Source organism: Loxodonta africana, chromosome 17 (genome assembly GCF_030014295.1).
Source record: "Loxodonta africana isolate mLoxAfr1 chromosome 17, mLoxAfr1.hap2, whole genome shotgun sequence".
NCBI lineage: Eukaryota > Metazoa > Chordata > Mammalia > Proboscidea > Elephantidae > Loxodonta > Loxodonta africana.
The window spans coordinates 613,837-633,548 of record NC_087358.1 but is presented as its reverse complement, the minus strand read 5'-3'; the positions used below and the strand labels follow the sequence as shown (position 1 = coordinate 633,548).

At 42.3% G+C, this 19,712-nt stretch overlaps 1 protein-coding gene across 4 annotated transcripts in view; it reads right to left on the bottom strand.

Moving 5' to 3' along the window:
* The window catches only part of SPART (spartin), a 69,562-nt gene extending 50,068 nt beyond the window's left edge, over positions 1 to 19,494 (bottom strand). Inside the window, exon 1 of one of the 4 annotated variants that reach the window (XM_003409629.4) lies at positions 19,366 to 19,494. The gene's annotated coding sequence lies outside the window, so the exon portion shown is untranslated. Of the gene's footprint in view, positions 1 to 19,350 lie in introns of all 4 variants that reach the window. The other 3 variants (XM_023547221.2, XM_064269914.1, XM_010589355.3) reach the window with 3 other exon arrangements.
* Between the last annotated feature and the right edge of the window lie 218 nt (positions 19,495 to 19,712).

Genomic DNA, 19,712 nt, shown 5'->3' with positions numbered 1-19,712 from the left:
ACAGCAGCTCTGTTCACAAATGGGTGCACACGTACACCAAGAACATGCACACAGATGTTCACAGCAGCTCTGTTCACAAAAGCTAAAAAGCCCAACCACTCAAGTACCCATCAGCAGAAGAATGAATATTGGTATATTTATATAATGAAATAATATAATTATTCATATTATACAATTTTAAAAAGACAATTACAAAAAAGATACCAGCAACACTGATGAAATTGCACCAATTTTTTCAGCAAAAGAAGCCAGATACAAAACACTTCATACTGAGACGACGTACTAAGTGAGTCTATAGAAACAAAGTTGAAGACCAGGCAAAACTAGTTTACGGTGGTGTTCACGTGTGCCACTGAACCCACTTAGGCTCATCGCAACCCCATGTGAGAGAGGAGAAGCGCCCCATAGGATTTTCTGGGCTGTAATCTTTTTTTTTTCCACGTTAGCATCTTGTGTTAGACTCCTTTATTTATTTTTATTGTACTTTAGATGAAGGTTTACGGAACAAACTAGTTTCTCATTAAACAGTACACATATTGTTTTACAACACTGGTTAACGATCCCCAGGATATGTCAACACTCTCCCTTCTCAACCTTAGGTTCCCTGTTACCAGCCTTCCTGTCCCCTCCTGCCTTCTAGTCCTTGCCCTGGGGCTGGTGCGCTCCTTTAGTCTTTTTTTTTTTTAATTTATTGTGCTTTAGGTGAAAGTTTACCAATCAAGTCAGTCTCTCATACAAAAAGTTATACGCACCTTGCTGTATACTCCTAGCTGCTCTCCTTCCAATGAGACAGCACACTCCTCCTCTCCACTCTGTATTCCTCATGTCCATTCAACCAGCTCCTGTCCCCCTCTTCCTTCTCACCTTGCCACCAGACAGGAATCGCCCACATAGTCTCATGTGTCTACTTGAGCCATGAAGTTCTTTCTTCACCAGCATCATCGTCTATCTTATTAGCCCAGGCCAATCCTTATCTGTACAGTTGGTTTTGGGAATGGTTCCAATCTTGGGCTATCAAAGGGTCCAGGGACCATGACCTTCAGGGTCCCTTCACTTTCAGTCAGACCATTAAGCCTGGTCTTTTTACAAGAATTTGAGATTTGCATCCCACTGTTCTCCTGCTCTATCAGGGATTCTCCGTTGTGTTCCCTGTCAGGGCGGTGATTGGTAGTAGCCGGGCACCATCTAGTTCTTGCAGTCTCAGGCTGATGGAGTCTTTGGTTTATGTGACCCTTTCTATCTCTTGGGCTCATATTTGCCTTGTGTCTTTGGTGTTCTTCATTCTCCTTTGCTCCAGGTGGGTTGAGACCAATTTATGCATCGTAGATAGCTGCTTGCTAGCATTTAAGAGCCCAGACACCTCTCACCGAAGTGGGATGCAGAATGTTTTAATACATTTTGTTATCCTGGGCTGTAATCTTTATGGAAACAGATCACCAGGTCTTTCTCCCATGGAATGGCTGATGGGTCTGAACTGCCAACCTTTTGGTTAGCAGCAGAGCACTGACCTATTGAAGTCACCAGGGCTCCTTAGCCTATGATGACAGAAGTCAAAATAGTGAGTTACAAGTGGGGGAATAAAGATTTGGACGGGACACAAGGGAACCTTGTAGGGTGTGGTAATGTTCTCTGTCTTGATCTGGGTAACGACTACATGGGTGTATGCACATATAAAAATCACTAAGCTGTAAATTTAAGAGTAGTACACTATGTGCACTTTACTCTGTTATTCCTTAATAAAACAGATAAAGAACAAAGCCATTGCCCACAGGGACAAAGAGAGAAGGCGAAGGAGAGTCAACTGTGTGTGTTTAAATAATACCTTATTGTGTTTTCAGTAAAACTTTATACAGCAAATTAGGTTCCCATTAAACAGTTATATACAAATTATTCAGTGACATTGGTTACAGTTTTCACAATGTCAGTTTTCTCATTCATTCCATTCTGGATGTTTCCCTTCCAATACCCTGGTTTCCCCATTCCTTTAACTCTTTCATCTTTGCTTTAGAGTAATTGTTGACCATTTGGTCTCAAAGATTTTTTTAAAGGTGTAAAGTATTCACTGGTAATATTCTTTATGAGCCAATCTGTTACTTAGCTAAAAGGTGACCTTGGAGGGTAGTTTCCATTCAAGGTTTAAGGAGTATCTCAGGGTGAAAATCTCAGGGAGTCCTTTAGTCTCAACTGGGCCAGTTAAGTCTGAACTTTTTAAGAATTTGAGTTCTGTTACACAATTTTCTCCCATTCTATCAGGGTCCATCTATGGAAAAAGTACAGCCAGAATGCTCCTTAGAAGCAAGGATGGTGAGACTTTGTCTCACGTACTTTGGACATGTTATCAGGAGACAGCAGTCCCTGGAGAAGGACATCACACTTGGTAAAACAGAGGGTCAGCAAAAGAGAGGAAGGCCTTCAATGAGATGGACTGACACAGTAGCTGCAACGATGGGCTCAAGCATAGCAATGATTGTGAGGATAGGCAGGATGGGGCAGCGTTTTGTTCTGTAGTACGTAGGGTGGCTGTGAGTCGGAACCAACTCATCAGCACCCAACAAGTATCCGTAACTTTAACCATTTTGGCACTGAAAAAGGAGACAGACAAGTGGTAACTCAGAGCACAACTGAGAAAGCTGAAGCCTAAACTGTCAGTGGGAAAATCAGAGAGGCAGTCCAATTTATATCACAGAACCTCCAGAAGGCCTAGGAATTGATGGGATCCAATCTTCCTCTGGAAAGAATCTAGAAGACCCAAAATCTGAGTAACATAACTGCCAGAAATAGAGAAGATATAAGGGATTAAAGAGTTCAGACTAGCTCAGGGAATTTCCCAGAACCTGAAAACATGCATTTCCAGATTTAAAAAGACCAATGAACAATGGATTAAAAAAGATCCACACAAAGGAACATATCATAAACTTTCAGAACACCAGGCTCACGGGAACCATCTTAAAATGACTTATACAAAAAGAGAAATAAGAGTGCTGAGAAACTTAAAGGCAGCAGCAGGAGCTAAGAAAAAAAGAACAGCCAAAGATAGAAAAAAATAGTGCAACTAATTGATAATTCTGAGCAAAAATCACTTCCAAACCCAGCCGCGTGACTGCTCAGTACTGGAGCCTGTTTCCTAGATTTCCTGTTTGGTGAAAGGGCTCCCAAAGCTGATGAGAGAATTCCCAAGAGGACAAGTATGTCATTATCCCAGGTTGGGGCATGAGAGGGGACTCCAGAAAAGATTTCTTCAGGAAACAAAATTGACAGACTACACAATGCATTTCTAAGTTTCGAGAAAAGATGTACTCAACTGTGGGAGGATTAAGGGTTTGCTTACTGATAAATACATGGGAAAGTAAGGAAATAAAAACGAGGACAATAGTTAACGCCAGGGAAAACAATATGCTGAGCTAGAGAGAACGTAATCCCAGTGCTCTCCACGTCCCAGTGTGATTAGGGTCACGATGACTCGAATGATAAGCAAAATTATCATACAACCATATTAAGATGGGAAGATGGATGGAAAGAAAGTTTGTGTGCGTGTGGTACAGAAAGAAAGCTAAAACTTCATTTTTCCTACGGAGAACGTTAATGGAAAATGCCCTAAAACCAAAAAAATTAAAAAGTAGCAAAGCATACTATTTAGAGATATAGAGAGAAATACCAAAAGAATAGGCTGAGAAGGTTGGTACAAGCTGCCTTTGGGAGGAAATGGTGATGTTGGGGTGGTGGGGCCTGTGATTTTCACTACAGGTTTTACAGAAATAATTCTTTAAACTATGTGCATGATTAAAGAAATGTACTACTAACTTTAAAAAAGTAAACTAAAGCTTTAAGAACAGCACTGCCTGACAGAATGATAATATGAGCCACATATATAATTTTAAATTTTCTAAGAGCCACATTTAAAAGGTAAAAAGAAACATAAAATTCAAATATATTTTATTTATCCAATACATCCCACTGTTTCTGCATGTATAATTATTAATTTATATATTCATAAATTATTACATAACTTTATATTCTTCTTTTTTGTAGTAAGTCTTCGAAACCCAGTGTGTATTTCATACCTGAACCACATTCAGTGCCAACTAACCCACCCCAGGCGTACAGTGACTACAGGTGCCCAGTGGGTGCTGTTACTAGACGTTGCAGCTTTAGACATTCTTTCTATGGCCTCTTTTTTAACCTCCATGAGTAAAACTCATGACAGAGGAGTTTTCCTGTTTTACAGCAATCCACACCATGAAGGCATCACAGGAACTCATCTAGCTTCTGGTTAAGTAGTAAGACAGCCATACCTTTTAAGCTGTAAAATAAGCAAGGTAGAAGTCAGTCTTAAGGAGCCCTGGTCGTGCAACAGTTAAGCGCTTGACTGCTTAACTAAAGGTTGGTGGTTTGAACCCACCCAGCAGCTCTGAGGGAGAAAGACTCTGCGATCCGCTCCTTGAAAGGTTATAGCCTAGGAAACCCTATGGGACAGTTCTACCGACATATGGGGTTGCTTAAGTTGAAAACTGACTCCACAGCACACAGTAACAGTCAGGTTTACCGTGCAGCTACTTTAGAGAACCTATTTAACAAAAACATATTTAGAGGTGCAGGGCCAAGATGGCAGAGTAGTCAGACGCTTCCAGTGATCCCTTTTAAAACAAAGAACCGAAAGAACAAGTGAAATGATTATAGTTATGACAGGCTAGGAGCCCTGAACATCAAAGGCAAAGTTAGAAAAAGGACTGAGCAGCAGGGGGAGTAAGAAACGGTTCAGAAGTGGAGAGGAGTTGCCGGACCTGAACTGCCAGGAATCCTCAGATACCATTCCTGGATGTGACTGTGGCAGGCTGGTGGTAGCATTTGGCCAGATTCCTCAGGGAGAAACAGCCAGCCGCACAACCTACTCACACCTCCAGAAGAACAGCATTCTCAGCAAAAGCCAAGTACTTGTGTATATTTCACCACGCCCCCCGCCCCCAAGCTAGATTTTGTGGCTGTTGATTTCCCTGGGCCTGAGATAGGTCCCGCTGACTGTCTTGAGCCATTCACCTGCCCTTGGAGAAGGAGTAAATTCACAATTGGGGTAAAAGATAATCTGCCAGCTCCACTAATCTGGGGAGCTCTGAACAGAAGTGGCTCCTGTCCAGGCATAAACCGTCTTGGACTTTGAATACCTCTCCCCCTTGCATGGACCTATGTGGGCCTATTTCAGGAGAATAGGCCCTTGCTGGCAGACTGCAACTGTTTCTGCTGTGTGGTGGAAAGATGTAGGTTTGATGTTTGACACCGCTTTGCCTATTAACAGCATCCTCACCTACCCACATTAGGGGCCTAAGGACTGGTGGCTCTATTCAGGTCACCCAACCACCCACAACAGGGGTCCAAGGATAACTGGTACCTCCCAGTCCTTACAACAAAAAACACTGGGTGCCCGTGGTCCATCTGCAGAACCCACCCACCTGTGGCTCTAGGAACAGGGATGCGCTTTCCTCACAGACACTGGGTGATGGTTGTCAGCACCCTGCCTTGTTCAGAGCGTGACTCCCTGCTGAAACCAGATATGAGTACCTACACCTATCACCCCTGCCCCTCTAAGGCTGTAGGACAGAGCTTGTTCCACACACTTGATGAACAACTACCTGGATACCTGAGCTGAATCCATACAAGAAAAGTGAATGGACTCTTAGGCTCTTATACCTGATAACAACTCTAGCCATCTGGTGACAGGATGTTAGAGCTTCAAAGGTGAAAATAATCAAGCTAGCTCACTCAACCTATTTGGGCATATCAAAACAAAACAAAGTAAGAAGCTAGGATGCAGTAAGCAAACATAACATAAACTAAAACAATAACTTACAGATTGCTCAGAGACAACAGTCAATATCAAACCACATACAGAAGCAGACCATGATTGCTTCAACAAGCTCTCAAAACAGAGAATCGAGGGATCTTCTGGATGAAGGTGCCTTCCTGAAATTATCAGATGCAGAATTCAAAAGATAATATACAGAACCCTTCAAGACATCAGGAATGAGGTCAGGAAGGATATCAGGCAAAACACAGAACAGGCCAAGGAACACACAGATAAAGCAGTTGAAGAAATTAAACAGGTTATTCAAGAACATAATGAAAAATTTAAGAAGCTGCAAGAATCCATAGACAGACAGCAATCAGAAATTCAGAAGATTAACAATAGAATTACAGAACTGGAGAACTCAACAGAAAGTCAGAGGAGCAGAATTGTGGAAGTGTAAGCCAGAATTAGTGAGACTGAAGATAAAACACTTGGCACCAATATATACAAAGAAAAATCAGATAAAAGAATTTTAAAAAATGAAGAAACCTTAAGAATCATGTGGGACTCTATCAAGAGAAATAATCCACAAGTGATTGGAGTACCAGAACAGGGAGGGATTACAGAAAATACAGAGAGAATTGTTGAAGATTTGTTGGCAGAAAACTTCCCTGATATCGTGAAAGATGAGAAGATAGCTATCCAAGATGCTCATCAAAGTCCACATCAGGTAGATCTCAAAAGAAAGTCACTAAAACATATTACAATCAAGCTTGCCAAAACCAAAGATAAAGACAGAATTTTAAGAGGGGCTAGGGATAAATGAAAAGTCACCTACGAAGGAGAGTCAATAAGCTTGGACTACTCAGCAGAAACCATGCAGGCAGGGAGGCAATAGGATGACTTATATAAAGCATTGAAAATGAAATTAGGACATTTCCAGATCAACAGAAGTTTAGGGAATTCGTAAAAACCAAACAAAAAATACAAGAAATAACTAAAGAGATCAATAACATCAAATCAATAATATCAATAATATCAGATATCAATCCAAGACTAGAACATAGGACAGACCAACCAGATTTCAACCCAGATAGGGAAATCACAAAAATAAATGAAGAAAAAAATGCTCAAAACAGGGAAACAGCAATGTTATTATGTAAAAGAAAACAACATTAAAACAATAAAGAGAAACTAAGAAATGTAGTCATAGTCCTTTCATATGGTGAGGAAGGCAAGGAGATATAAATAAAAGGTTTCAACTTAAAAAAAATAGGGGTAAATATTAAGGTAATCACAAAGGAGGCTATCCTGCCTTATCAAAATAAAATACAAGAAAAAAATTGAAAGCAGAAACAAAATCAACAACGAGAAGAGGAAACTACAATATATAAACTACTCAGCACAAAAACTTAAGTGGGAAAAGCAAACTGTCAACAACACACGAAAAAAGACATCAGAATGGCAGCACTAAATTCATACCTATCCATAATTAAGCTGAATGTAAATGGACTAAATACACCAATAAAGAGACGAAGAGTGGCAGAATGGATAAAAAACATGATCTGTCTATATGCTGCCTATAAGAGACAAGCCTTAAAGACACGCCTTAGACACACAAACTAAAACTCAAAGGATGGAAAAAAATATATTAAGCAAACAACAATCAAAAAAGAGGAGTGGCAATATTAATTTCTGACAAACAGACTTTCAAGTTAAATCCACCACAAAGGATAAGGAAGGACACTATATAATGATTAGGTGGACAATATACCAGGAGGATATAACCATATTAAATATTTATGCACCCAATGACAGGGCTGCAAGATACATAAAACAAACTCTAACAGCACTGAAAAGTGAGATAGACAGCTCTACAATAGTAAACTTCAACACATCACTTTCGGTAAAGGACAGGACATTCAGAAAAGAAGCTCAATAAAGGCACCGAAGATCTAAATGCCACAATCAACCAACTTGACCTCATAGACACATACAGAACACTCCACCCAACGGCAGTCAAGTATACTTTCTTTTCTAGTGCACATGGGACATTCTCTAGAATAGACCACATATTAGGCCATAAAGCAAGCCTTAGCAGAATCCAAAACCTCGAAATATTACAAGGCATGTTCTCTGACCATAAGGCCATAAAAGTGGAAATCAATAAAAGAAAAAGCAGGTGAAAAAAGAAAAAAAAAAAAAACACTTGGAAACTGAACAATACCCTGCTCAAAAAAGACTGGTTTATAAAGAACATAGCAAAAGCTGTGCTCAGAGGTCAGTTTACATCAATGAATGCACACATAGAAAAAGAAAAAAGGCCCAAACCAAAGAATTATCCCTACAACTTGAACAAATAGAAAGAGAGCAACAAAAGAAATCCTCAGGCACCAGAAGAACACACGTAATAAAAATCAGAGCAGAATTAAATGAAATAGAAAAGAGAAACAGTTGAAAGGGTTAACAAGGCCAAAAGCTGGTTCTTTGAAAAAATTCTACCAAAAATGATCTACAGATACAATGCAATTCCGATAAAAATTCCAATGACATTTTTTAATGAGATGGGGAAACAAATCACTAACTTCACGTGGAAGGGAAAGAGGTCCTGGATAAGTAAAACGCTACTGAAAAAGAACAAAGTGGGAGGCCTCACTCTACCTGATTTTGGAATCTATTATATCACCACGGTAGTCAAAACAGCCTGGTCCTGTTACAACGGCAGATACATAGATCAATGGAACAGAATTGAGAATCCAGACATAAATCCATCCACATATGAACAGTTGATATTTGACAAAAGCCCAAAGTCTGTTAAATGGGGAAAAGACAGTTTGTTTAACAAATGGTGTTGGCATAACTGGATATCCATCTGCAAAAAAATGAAACAAGACCCATACCTCACACCATGCACAAAAACTAACTCAAAATGGATAAAAGACCTAAATGTAAAATCTGAAATGATAAAGATCACGGAGAAAAAATGGGACCAACACTTGTCGTTGTTAGGTGCCGTTGAGTCGGCTCCGACTCACTGCAACCCTATGCACAACAGAACAAAACACTGCCCGGTCCTGTACCACCCTCACAATCGTTGCTATGCTTGAGCTCATTGTTGCAGCCACTGTGTCAATCCACCTTGTTGAAGGTCTTCCTCTTTTCCACTGACCCTGTACTTTGCCAAGCGTGATGTCCTTCTCTATGGACTGATTCCTCCTGACAACATGTCCAAAGTATGTAAGACGCAGTCTCGCCATCCTAGCTTCTAAGGAGCATTCTGGTTGTTACTTCTTCCAAGACAGATTTATTCGTTCTTCTGGCAGTCCATGGTATATTCAATATTCTTCACAAACACAATTCAAAGGCATCAATTCTTCTTCAGTCTTCCTTATTCACTGTCCAGCTTTCACATGCATATGATGTGATTGAAAATACCAGGGCTTGGGTCAGGCACACTGTAGTCTTCAAGGTGACATCTTTGCTCTTCATTGCTTCAAAGAGGTCCTTTGCAGCAGATTTACCCAATGCAATGCATCTTTTGATTTCTTGACTGCTGCTTCCATGGCTGTTGATTGTGGATCCAAGTAAAATGAAATCCTTGACAACTTAATCTTTTCTCCGTTTATCATGATGCTGCTCATTGGTCCAGTTATGAGGATTTTTGTTTTATGTTGAAGCGCAATCCCTACTGAAGGCTGTGATCTTTGATCTTCATTAGTAAGTGCTTCAAAACCTCTTCACTTTCAGCAAGCAAGGTTGTGCCAACTGCATAATGCAGGTTGTTAATGAGTCTTCCTCCAATCCTGATGCCCTTCTTCTTCATATAGTCCAGCTTCTCCAATTATTTGCTCAGCATAAAGATTGAATACATACGGTTAAAGAATACCATTTCAAGAAGTAGGATATGATCAGGAACCGATGGTACTGAAGGAAGAAGTCCAAGCTGCTCTGAAGGCATTGGCGAAAAACAAGGCTCCAGGAATTGACAGAATATCAATTGAGATGTTTCAACAAACGGATACAGTGATGGAGGTGCTCCCTTGTCTACGCCAAGAAATATGGAAGACAGCTTCCTGGCCAACTGACTGGAAGAGATCCACATTTATGCCTATTCCCAAGAAAGGTGATCCAACTGAATGCGGAAATTATAGGACAATAACATTAATATCACAGGCAAGCAAAATTTTGCTGAAGATCATTCAAAAACGGCTGCAGCAGTATATCGACAGGGAACTGCCAGAAATTCAGGCCAGTTTCAGAAGAGGATGTGGAACCAGGGATATCATTGCTGATGTCAGATGGATCCTGGCTGAAAGCAGAGAATACCAGAAGGATGTTCACCTGTGTTTTATTGACTATGCAAACGCATTTGACTGTGTGGATTCTAAGAAATTATGGATAATGTTGTGAAGAATGGGAATTCCAGAAAACTTAATTGTGCTCATGAGGAACCTTTACATAGATCAAGAGGCAGTTGTTTGGACAGAACAAGGGGATACTGATTGGTTTAAAGTCAGGGACAACACTAGGAGCCCTAATACATGGCATAAGCAGTAGAGAAAACATTACTAACAGTGCACAAACACCAGGAGAAAAACTAGATAACTGGAAGCTCCTAAAAATCTAACACCTATGCTCATCTGAAGACTTCATCAAAAGAGTAAAGATTACCTACAGACTGGGAAAAATTTTTAGCTGTGACATTTCCGATCAGCATCTGACCTACAAAATCTACATGATACGGCAAAAACTCAACTACAAAAAGACAAATAACCCAATTAAAAAATGGGCAAAGGATATGAACATGTACTTCACTAAAGAAGACATTCAGGTAGCTAATAGGTATATGAGGAAACGCTCACAATCATTAGCCATTAGAGAAATGCAAATCAAAACTACAATGAGATTCCATCTCACTCCAACAAGGCTGGCATTAATCCCGAAAACACAAAATAATAAATGTTGGAGAGGTTGTGGAAAGACCGGAACACTTATACATTGCTGGTGGGAATGTAAAATGGTACAACCACTTTGGAAATCGATTTGGCACTTCCTTAAAAAGCTAGAAATAGAACTACCATACAATCCAGCAATCCCACTTCTTGGAATATATCCTAGAGAAATAAGAGCCTTTTCATGAACAGATATATGCACACCCATGTTCATTGCAGCACTGTTTATAATGGCAAAAAGATGGAAGCAACCAAGGTGCCCATCAACGGATGAATGAATAAATAAATAATCGTGTATTCACACAATGGAATACTACATGTGGAACATCGATGAATCCGTGAAACATTTCATAACATGTAGGAATCTGGAAGGCATTATGCTGAGTGAAATTAGTCGGTTGCAAAAGGACAAATATTGTATGAGACCACACTATCATAAGAACTCCAGAAATAGTTTAAATAGAGAAGAAAATATTCTTTGATGGTTACTAGAGTGGGGAGGGAGGGAGAGGGGTATTCACTAATTAGATAGTAAATAAGCACTACTTTAGGTGAAGGGAGAGACAACACACAATACAGTCAAAGTCATCACAACTGGACTACACCAAAAGCAAAGAAGTTTCCTGAATAAACTGAATGCTTTGAAGGCCAGCATAGCAGGAGCAGAGGTTTGGGGACCATGGTTTAAGGGGACACCTAAGTGAATTGGCATAATAAAATCTATTAAGAAAACATTCTGCATCCCACTTTGGAGAGTACCATCTGGGGTCTTAAATGCTAGCAAGCGGCCATGTAAGATGTATCAGTTGGTCTTGACCCATCTGGAGCAAAGGAGAATGAAGAACACCAAAGACACAAGGTAATTACGAGCCCAAGAGACAGAAAGGGCCACATAAACCAGAGACTATATCAGCCTGAGACCAGAAGAACTAGACGGTGCCTGGCTATAACCGATGACCGTCCTGACAGGGAACACAACAGAGAGCCCCTGAAGGAGCAGGAAAGCAGTGGGATACAGGACTCAAATTCTTGTAAAAAGACCAGACTTAATAATCTGACTGAGACCAGAAGGACCCCGGAGGTCAGGGTGCCCAGACCTTCTGTTAGCTCAAGACAGGAACCATTCCCAAAGCCAACTCTTCAGACAGGCATTGGACTGGACTATGTGATAGAAAATGATACTGGTGAGGAGTGAGCTTCTTGGATCAAGTAGACACATGAGACTATGTGGACAACTCCTGTCTGGACGGGAGATGAGAGAGCAGAGGGGGTCAGAAGCTAGCTGAATGGACACGAAAATAGAGTGGAAAGGAGGAGTGTGCTGTCTCATTAGGGGGAGAGCAACTAGGAGTACATAGCAAGGTGTATATAAATTTTTATACAAGAGACTGACTTGATTTGTAAAGTTTCACTTAAAGCACAATAACATTTTTTAAAAAATGACTAAAAGTAATTTAAAAAACATGTTTAATCCCTATTTTAGGAAGATTACATACAAGTGACCGTACACAGACCCACCTTACTTGCAGGAACCCAAGTCCTTCATAATACTGACAATCCTTTCCCCTGTTGTGGCATGAGAATGCCTCTCCTGTCCACAGATCCTAATCCTTTTCTCTCAGAAACCAGGTGGGCAGCTGCACCCCACCTTCCTCAGGGACCATGGAGGGGTCAGAGTCCAGAGATCAAGACCACTGTTCATGCCATTTCAGCTATAGCAGAGGGAGAATAGGCTTTTGTGAGCTGGTCTGGGAACTCAGCCAGCACCATCCAGTTTGCCTAATTGATGTGAATAGGGTCTGTGACCTGGTACCATCTTTATTGCTCCGTACTATGGAACACTGCTGTCACCAGGCACGGCTTAGAGTGTCGAATGTATAATGGACACTATGCTATGTCATGTATTTTATTTTTTAAATGATATTTATGGTGTTTTTGGTAAAGGTTTACACGGCAGTTTAGGTTCCCATTCAACAATCTCTATACGAATTGTTCAGTGACAATGGTTACATTCGTCATACTGCATGAACATTCTCATTTTTTTCCACTTTGGTTGTTCTGTTGCCATTAATATAGTTTCCCTGTGCCCCTTACACCTCATCTTTGTTTTAAAGTAATTGTTGACTACTTGGTCTCATATAGGTGACTTTTAAAGGAGCACAGTACTTATGGGTGGTATTATTTTGTGAGTCATTCTGTAATTTATCTACTATGTCATTTAGTCCTTGCAATCCCTTCTTGACACATTACTACTACTTTGCAGAAAAAGGAAATTGAGGCTTGGGGACTTAATTAACCAGATCACCTATTTGTGAAACACCTTTGGAGGTAAGAATGAGTTTGACATTTAAAAAAAATTGCAAAAACAGACTATGCCAGCAAAGCCTAAAATATTTGGCCCTTCATAAAATGTTTGCTGACTCCTGCCCAAGATCAGAGTTGTGTAGTCTGACTCCAAAGTATACCATCTAAATCAGAGTTTCTCAACCTTGGCACAATGGATACCCTGGGTTGAACAATTCTCTGTTGTGGGGCTGCCCTGTTCATGACAGGATGGTTAGCAGCAACCCTGGTCTCTATCCACTAGGTGTCAGTCGCAAACATACGACAATTATGACAACCAAATGTCTCAAAACTAACCAACCAAACCAGTTGCTGAGTCCACTCCTACTCCTGGCGCCCTGAAGCTATCTCCAGACATTGCCAAACATCCCCTGTGAGGCAAAATCACCCTGGAGAGAACCTCTGCTCTAAAGATCTTTGAACTGGGGAATGTCTACCCCGGCGGGCATTTTAAGACTTCTCTAGCGGACATGTACCACCAAGATGCATAATTCTGAGGAACGGCTTCCCGAACCTCTACATCCGTCAGTCGTTGTCGTTAGGTGCCGTCGAGCTGATTTTGACTCATAGCAATCCTATACGACAGGGTCAAACTGCCCCAAAGGGTTTTCTAGGCTGTAATCTTTATGGACAGACTGCCAGGTTTCCCTCCCGCACAGCAGCTGCAGACCTTTCAGTTGGCAGTGGAGAGCTTAACCACTGCAGTACCAGGGCTCCTTCTTCCTCAGCACTCCTCACTGAAGCTACCCAGCCTGGGAACGTAGCTGTAGTCCTCTTGGGCTGTTTCTCTTCCAGGCCCCTTGCACAATCCTCTCACTTTACGAAATAAGGGTATACCTCTCACCCACTCCTATTCTTACTAAAGTGCACTGCCCTGGGTGGAAAAGGCTCCCTACAGCCAAAATAAGAGGACAAAGGTGTCAAAAACCTTCCTTTAATTTAGATACAGTTATCACTATCTCATTAAGACATAAATTCCCAATAAAGTTCATATTTAATAACTATCAAAATCCATCATGTATTTATGCTGTTCTGATCAACTGAATATTACTACTTATAATGATAAGCCAATCCAAAGGAAAAAATATTAATTCCTAGGAAATTTTTTAAACTGGAGTTTCAATTTACATATTTTTGTTGGAGACAAGACAGATATTAATAAAAAGCTTTCATGTGTAAAAATACACTAAGATAACATTCTGTGGGGGGTGGAGGGAATAACGGAAGTAAACTGCGAGGAAAAGTTGTAAATATAGCATATTTTTCAACTTGATGATGATGGATATAAAATTTTACATAAAGGCATACTTCTCACCCACTTCTGGTCTTACTAACTGTATGTTGTTAGTTGCTCTCAAGTTGATTCCAACTGATGGCGACACCACGTGTGACCTTCGGAAGCAGATCACCAGGCCTGTATTCTGAGGCGTCTCTAAGTGGGTTTGAACAGTTAACTTTCTGAATAGTAGTTGAGCACTGAACTGTTTGCATCACCTAGGGACTCCACACTAACCGTATGGATAAAAAGAATGACGCAAATTTTATATACTAAAATGTTAATGTCTATACCATGTGAGAAACTACATCCTTTGTTACTATTTAACAGTGATGATGTAAAATGTTACAAGTATACCTAAAAGTACACAAAAAAATCCATTGCCCTCAAATTGACTCTGACTCACAGAAACCCTATGGGACAGAGCAGAACTGCCCCATAGCATTTCCAAGGTTGTGAGTCTTTATGGAAGCAGGCTGCCACATCTTTCCCCCAAGGACTGAGGAGCAGCTGGTGGGTTTGAGCCACCTACCTTTTGGTTAGCAGCCCAGTGCTTAACCACTGTGACACCTGGGTTCCTTAAAAGTACACAAGGGGAACAGTTTTCCAAATTCTGTTGAGGGTGCATGTCTTAGTTATCTAGTGCTGCTGTAACAGAAACACCACAAGTAGATGGCTTTAACACAGAAAAATTTATTATTCTCTCACAGTCTAGTAGGCTACAAGTCCAAATTCAGGGCATCAGCTCCAGGGGAAGGCTTTCTCTCTCTGTTAGCTCTAGAGGAAGGCCTTGCCATCAATCTTCCCCTGGTCAAGGAATTTCTCAGCAGAGCGACCCTGGGTCCAAGAGATGCGCTATTCTTCTGGCTTTTCTTTCTTGGTGGTATGAAGTATCCACGTCTCTCAGCTCGCTTCTCTTTTATCTCTCACGGATTGGCTCATGACACAATCCAATCTTGTAGACTAATTCCTGCCTCATTAATGTAACTACCACTCATCCCATCTCACCAACATCATAGAGATAAGATTCACAACACATGGGAAAATCACATCAGATGACAAAACAGTGGACAATCTCACAATCCTGGGAATCATGGTCTAGCCAAACTGACACACATACTTTTGGGGGACACAACTCAATCCGTGGCAGTGCATGAAAGAACAAATTAAAAGCACTGCTCTAAGACCACTCACTACGATTATTATGCTGACCATTGAAAAAAAAAAAAAAAAAAAAAACCACGCTGACCTTTAGAAGCACCATAATTCACCACTATTTACACTAAGCACCACGAGTCAGAATTGATTCGACAGCTACGGGTCTGGTTTTTGGTTTTATGTGCCTGGCAAGGAGCCCTGGTGGTAAAGTAGTTAAGCACTTGGCTGCTAACCGAAAGGCTGGTGATTCAAACCCACCCAGTGGCTCCATGGAAAAAAAACCTGGTGAACTGCTCCAGTAAAGATCACAGCCTAGGAAACCGCATGGGGCAGCTGTACCACCACATGGGGTCGCCAGGAGTCGGAAATTGACTTGCCGGCAACCAATTACAATATGTGCTTAGCAACCTTCTAAGCTTCATTTATCCCTCACATTCATGGAGGTTGCTGTTATTATTTCTGATTTAGAGAATGTTTTACAAAGACTGAGGAGCCTGCCCAAAGACAGAGCTGGTAAGTGGAAGTCAAATCCATATCAGCGCATGGCTCAATAAACATCCGTCAAGAAAATAAAAAGTTTTTGCCCAAGTTAATACCCCTATAACGCTTACAAGCTAGCACTGCAAGCGAGGGGTGAAGGGAACATGGAGTGTTTCAGAGTAGAAAGGTATCTGGCTTAAGCCTGAAAGGACAAGTGGCATTTGAAGGTAGAAGTCAGGCATGATAAAAGACTCTTGATGTAAACAGCACTCACCTTGGGTATAAATCTGGCTCAAAGCTTATCTAACACAGTGAGCTGAAAGATTTTCTAAATAATGCCTCGCTGGAGGAGATGGGGAGCTCTGGTGGTGCAGTGGTTAAAGCGCTTCGACGATAACTGAAACGTCGGCAGTTCGAACCCACCAGCTGCTCTGCGGGAGAAACATGTGGCGGTCCACTTCTGTAAAGACGGATGGCCTTGGAGACCCTACAGGGCAGTTCCTCTGTCCTACAGGGTTGCGCTGAGTCAGAAGCGACTCGACGACAATGGGTTTGGTTTTGGGGAGGAAGAAACGAGTTGGCTACTGAGAGGGAAAACATGGTGGTGTGTGGGGCGTATGTGTTGGGGAGAGCAGGCTCCCATGGGTCTACTGCTGCTGAACAGCTTCCTTGCTGGGCATCTCCATAATGAAGAGAAAGTTTAGCAGGCAGAAGAGCCTGGAAATCTAGAAGGAGAAAATTAGGTCTTAAGTCAATTTCAGCCCATTATGTCTCAATACAGAAACAAATTTTATATTAAAACATCGTATTTTTCTTGTGTGTGTGACTATTGTTACGTGCCGTTAAGTTGATTCCAACTCATAGTGACTCTACATGTCAGCAGAACTGCCTCTTAGGTTTCCAATCTCTCTTTGCAGGATTTCTTTACACAAGCAGATTGCCATGTCTTTTTCCCCAAGAGCAGCCGGTGGGTTCAAATCACTGACCTTTCGGCCAGAAGCTGAGTGCTTAACCATTGCGCCACCGGGGGACTTGGTATATTCTCCGCAGTCTCTGAGAACATACATTCCACAGAGATAGGGGAGCACAGAAGGACAGTTCTCGTTTTTAAAATACCTCTCATCTCTGGTACAAGTAAGTGCTTATCTTGAGCTTGAAGGGATACAAACATGCAGCAAACATGTCTAGACTCAAATCACAGTTTCTTTCACGTGCTTTAGTTTTTAAAAGCTGAGAACAGAAAGTCTCTCAAATGCTAACCTGATACGCAATAGCTTTAAATCACAAACCAAAACCATTTCTAGATATCAATGGTACACATAAGTCATAACTTTTTAAATGTTACCATGTAAGTAAAACGTAACTACTTCAAACAAATTATATGTACCTGAGAGTTTGCCTGTACTTCAAAAGATACTCAGGCAAGAAGATAAAATTCTGAATCAAAAGTTTGTCTCAGACACTTAGCAACTGAGTTCAATCCCAACAACTTTTAAAGCAGCACAAACACTGACAGTATCATACTAACGATCAGCATTACAAGTGTTCTTTCATCATACAGCAATAGCTCCCTCAGAAACCCTGGTGATGTAGTCGTTAAGTGCTACGGCTGCTAACCAAAAGGTCAGCAGTTCAAATCCACCAGGGGCTCCTTGAAAACTCTATGGGGCAGTTCTACTATGTCCTATAGGGTCCCTATGAGTTGGAATCGAGTCTACAGCAAGAGGTTTGCTTTTTTTTTTTGGTTTTACCTCCCTGGGAAGCCCTGGTGGCGCAGTGGTTAAGAGCTTGGCTGCTAACCAAAAGGTCAGCAGTTCGGATCCATCAGCCCACTCCTTGGAAACCCTATGGGGCAGTTCCACTGTCCAATGGGGTCCCTAAGAGTCTGAATCAACTAGACATCAACAGTTTTTATTTTTTTGGTTTTACCTCCCTAGAGCTATAAGCAGAAGTTGCCTGCCGGGGGGCGGGGGGGGGGGGACGACTCCAAATACCTGTTATGAAACTCCCTCCACAACACTCCAGACCATTCTGACTTATTAGATGAACTCTATACATTGAAGGAGGTTTGGTGGCACAGTGGTTCAAGTACTGGGCCACTAACGGAAAGGTGTGCGGTTCCAACCTAGCAGCAGCCCCCTAAGATGTGGCAGTCTGCTTCCCTAATGATTATAGCCTTGGAAACCCTATGGGGCAGTTCACTGTCCTATAGGGTTGCTATGAGTTTGCGTTGACTCGATGGTATTAAGTTTGGTTTTGTGGTTTTATATAAATATAAGGTTCAAAAGGAAACCCTGGTGGTGTAGTGGTTAAGTGCCATGGCTGCTAACCAAAGGGTTGGCAGTAGGAATCCGTCAGGCACTCCTTGGAAATCTACGGGGCAGTTCTACTCTGTTCTATAGGGTCGCTATGAGTCGGAATCAACTTGGCACTGGGTTTGGTTTTCGGTTTTTTTAAGGTTTAGAAAGTCCCACAGGTGAGAAACAGTTCACACTAAAATGAGAAAGGCTTCCTGTTTCAAATGGGTCATATAAAACCACCAAATTAGTTTATTACAAAGGACAGCAAATCGGAAAAGAGCTCCATTTATAATTGGGGGCATTCCTTTTTTCCTTTTCAAATTTTCTAAGAAAAATTGTTTAATTTTTAAATATTTATGGCTATTATTTCAGAGGCAACAGCAATCTTGAACTGAAATTCATTAAATTATAATAAAACAAACCTCGAAGATTCTCAAGAAACCGAGAGGAGCAATTCAGTACAATTAGCGAGAGCGGAGAACTGGCCCAAGCCTAGAGTAACGCGATAACGCCTTGCCACGACACAGTCAAGGGACGAGAGAAACTTCTTCCAGACACGGGATTAGGTCGGAGGCAACCTCCGCAGTCACTCAATGCATAATAAACATTAACAAATCAGTTAGAAAGTAAAACCACACGCTTGCCATTTCCAGTATAGCTGCTGTTGGTGGTGGCTGACGTTTTCGCAAAGACAGGGTGCTGACTCAACAAGGCTGTCAGCCATGGGGGCCGCGGATAACCACCGCAGTTCTCCGGACCAAAGTAAACAGCGGGGGTGGGGCAGCGAGGACCCGCAGCCGAGTTCAAGGACGACCGCGATCCGAAGGCAGTGGGGTGGGGGCGGCGGTCTCCATCCCAACAGCCAAAGTTCCAGAAATACGACGGGGAGTTAACTAATAACAACTTTTCGAAAAAAATTTAAAAATTACCCCCTTTAAGTAAAGTTTTCTCTCTCAGACGTGGGTGACGACCCTCGGTCTCCCCGCCCCCTCCATCCCCACCGCCCACCCGCCCGCGGAGGGGCGAACCCTTCCCGCCAGCCGCCGGCCACCGCGGCCCCACCTTTGCCCCCCAGACCTCGAGCGCTTCAGCACCAGCTCTCCACGCTCGGAACGCCGCCCCGAGAGCTCCCAGCCCGGCCGCCGCAGCCCAGGGACGCGCTTCTCAGACGCGGCGCCGCTGCGGTCAGCACAGCTAGGTCGAGGTTCGCAGCGCGGCGCGCGTCCACCCGCCGCGGGTTCGCAGCATTCCGGACGGCGCGCTCCAGTTACGTCACGTGACCGCGCCCGCCGGCCGCGGGTTCGCAGCATTCCGGGCGGCGCGCTCCAGTTATGTCACGTGACCGCGCCCGCCCGCCGCGGGTTCACAGCACTCCTGGCGACGCGCTCCAGTTATGTCACGTGACCGCGCCCGCCCGCCGCGGG